The sequence below is a fragment of the Triticum aestivum genome, chromosome 4B, assembly GCF_018294505.1.
Source record: "Triticum aestivum cultivar Chinese Spring chromosome 4B, IWGSC CS RefSeq v2.1, whole genome shotgun sequence".
Lineage (NCBI taxonomy): Eukaryota > Viridiplantae > Streptophyta > Magnoliopsida > Poales > Poaceae > Triticum > Triticum aestivum.
In genome coordinates this window covers 665,479,292-665,482,771 of record NC_057804.1, presented here as the reverse complement: position 1 = coordinate 665,482,771, position 3,480 = coordinate 665,479,292, and positions in this window count along the sequence as shown.

Here is a 3,480-nt window from a genome sequence, read left to right as displayed (position 1 = left end):
AAACACGCGTTTTTTTGCGAGTCACGGTTTTGCTTCCGCGAGAGGCACGGTTGTGCTTTCGCGAGAGTCACGGCCATGCCTCCTCGGAAACGAAGAAAAAACGCGTTTTTTGTTTTTTTTTTCTTTCGCAAGAGTCACGGTTGTGATTAATTTCGTCAGAGGCACGGGCGTGCCTCTTTCGGAAAGGGAAAAACCCGTGCTTCCGGTTTGGTTTTTTCGTCCGGTTTTTTTCATGATTTTTTTTTGTCAAAACCTATCAACATGAGATCTAGTTTTGAAGATCTCGACGCGAGGAATCCAACGGCGAAAGCGGTTCGAGATTTGGACGCACAGTTTAAGAGATAAAACGTTTTGAATAAATGGATATACGGAAAAAAGGAAAACTTCTAGGTTGTGACAGGTGGCGCACATGCAGCACGCCACTTGTCGCAGCCTGAGGAGTTGGAGTGATCTTCACAACAAATACTCCCTAACTAGTGATTTCGTAGGTTTCCTGCAAGTAGTAGTACGAAAACAGTCTTGGACCAAACTCTGCGCCGCCTTTATAGTTCACTCGAACCCTGACTAGTCTATGGAGCAGCCCGTACGTGGCATCGATCTATCGAATCGACGGAGCTACCGGACGAGGTGCCCGCCGATGTCATCCGCCGCGTGCTCCAGCCGCAGCATCTCGCCACGCGCAGACGCGTATGCGCCAACTGGCGCCGTGTCATTGACGGGCACAAGCTGCTTAGCACGCACTTGCTATCGGCCGCTCTGCGCGGGATATTCATCGACTACACAGCCAGAGACGGCTGGAATGACGTCGGCTACTTCTCCCGGGGGATCATCGACGGTACCATCGACACACGTCTCGGCTTCGTGCCGCCGTGGAACGCGACCGTCGACCATTGCAATGGCCTGCTGCTGTGCACGTTTGAGGACACATGCTTCGTCTACAATCCGGTGAGTGGCGATCTGCATAGCTGCCAGCTCCGCCCGGCGCCCAAGAGGCCAACTGGGGAATCGGCTCGGCTGCCTACCTCGTGTTTGATCCTGCTATGTCTCTGCACTTTGAGGTGTTCCTACTCCCTGACCAGCTGCCTGAGATGCCAGAGTCCCCTGTACCTGTCAAGTCGTCGCCACCGCCGTTCAATGTGGGAAGGCTCTTTATGGCTGGAGGTGCAGATGGTGATTTGTGGCCCGAGGACGACAATGGAGAGGATTGGTTTGTGGATTCACAAGTGGATGAAACGCGTACTCACTGTTCGAGCAAGCAAGGTGAGGTGAGGCACACGATGGGCCTGATGGAATGGCCACCGCCGGTATACGTGGTGCAGGTGTTCTCATCTGTCACCCGACAGTGGGCGGAGAGGACTTTTGTAGAAAAACTGACCCAGCAGGGATGGTGCTAGACATTTGGCCGGATTACTCATCGATGAGTTTGGGTTGGTCAGCCGCCACAGATTGGTCACCTTGTGTGCAAAGTAATTCGAGGCCTCGCTGAAGATACACCGTTTATTGGCGGCAATTTCTTTACATTCAATGTTGTGATGGTTTCGTCATGAGGTACTACTTGATCCAGTCATGTTTGTTACAATCTGGCTATTAATATGACTTTAGAAGGGTTTTTTCTCTCTCAAATAAATTATGATACCATACATTTCAGATTCTCAGTTATGTCGAAGGAGTATCAAGTGATCCAATCCCCAAGAATTGTTAGCCCGTACAAGTGGTGGGGAAAACCGATAACGTATATATCTAGGCAAGTCAAAAATTGTGAAGAGAAGGGCAAGTCCTGGATCTTGGATCATGATAAGGCTGTACAAACAGAACAATGATACCGAGAGTGGGACTCGGACAATGATGATATATTTGTTTCTAATGATGAACAACATGACGATGATGATGAAGATGATGACGATGCCGATGGCGACTATATGACCATGAGTTCATTGGACTTGCTAGGATACCATCCTTACAAGGAGATTATCCTCTTGGGCAGTCGACAAGTTGGCGATGGTTGTGCGTTTGCTTACTATTTGGACACGATGAAGTGTGAATATTTGGGAGATCTTTATCCAGTACGAGGTGAATGGATTACTTCTTGGCCCAAAGTACGAGAGTCTTATGTGTACACACCATGTAGTATCGACCTTCTTCCTGAGCAGAACGGTACATCCACTGATTTGAATTACTGGTTACAATAAGCTTAGGTAGGTAGGTAGGTAGGTTTGCATGCAAAAATAGTGGTGTATAGAGTTGTTGAACACAATGCAAGAACACTGTGCTTAATTGGTTCATCTGTTGTGAAGATATGATGTAAATGCAATTCAAGTACCATGGAAACGTAAAAGTTGGTTGGTCTGTGTCGGCGTTCTTGCTCCAACTAATGCACCCCCCTTGGCTCGTTGTGTCATCTTTGTTGCTCTGGACAAGCACGTGAAGATTTTAATTGCAAACTCGACACAGTCGCATCGAACGTCACCACAAAGTTCAATACCGAGAACATTAATTTAGAGATGTGGCAGATAAACAATTATGTTCTAAAGGTAGCAAGGGGTGATAGTGGGTGGTTGTTGGAGGCTGCTGGTACCGGAGAGTACATCGTGTATGCCAAGTGCCAACATTGTTTAGATTTGACAGTGAGGAAGCTCGGCGAGAAGATGCTGGAACAGCTAGACCTTCCACTCTTCTGCCTTTAGGCGCGTAGCACCTTATGGCAACTGTTTCCTTTTTAATGTGGTAGTTCTTTTTTGTTTGCCTTGAGCTTGTGATGATACTACTGAGGTGTCTGACAAAACCGAGGATTTGAAGAGATGGTTGAGGGGTAATCATGGGAGAAAAGCAAAGCATAAGATTTGTTTCTGAAATGGTTTACTCCACTCTTAGTAACATACTATATAACCCGTTGCGCCGATGGCTCAAAATGCCATTAATAAGTGATTATGAAGTTCCTACAAATATTGCCTATGATGGGAGCCAATTTCGGCCAATTCTGTATAGAAAAAAGAATGAACCGTTCTATTCCATCTTTTTCTATATGTAGGACATAAATTCCCTACAAATATTGCTTGTGATGGGAGCCTGCGCTCTTGCAACACAACACAAGGGAAATATGGTGCTGCAGGTTTGCTTTACTTAAGGTACCTCTATCCATTTAATATGGTGCTGTATGTTTGATTTATTTAAGGTACCTTTATTTAAGGGAAATATGGTGATGCAGGTTTGCTTTATTTAAGGTACATTTATTTAAGGGTAATATGGTGCTGCAGTAAGGGGTGACACTTGCAGCTTCATGCCTTATGGCAGACATGCAACTGCCTCTCCCGAACAAAACACCATATTATAGCAATCGTGTTGATGACAATGTTGTTGCGGATGGGGGTGACACTTCCAGTTGCATGCCCATTGGCATACATGCAATTGTTCCTCCCAACAAGACACCACGGAGTTGCAGCCGAGACAACACTTGCAGTTGCACGCCTGATGGTAGACATG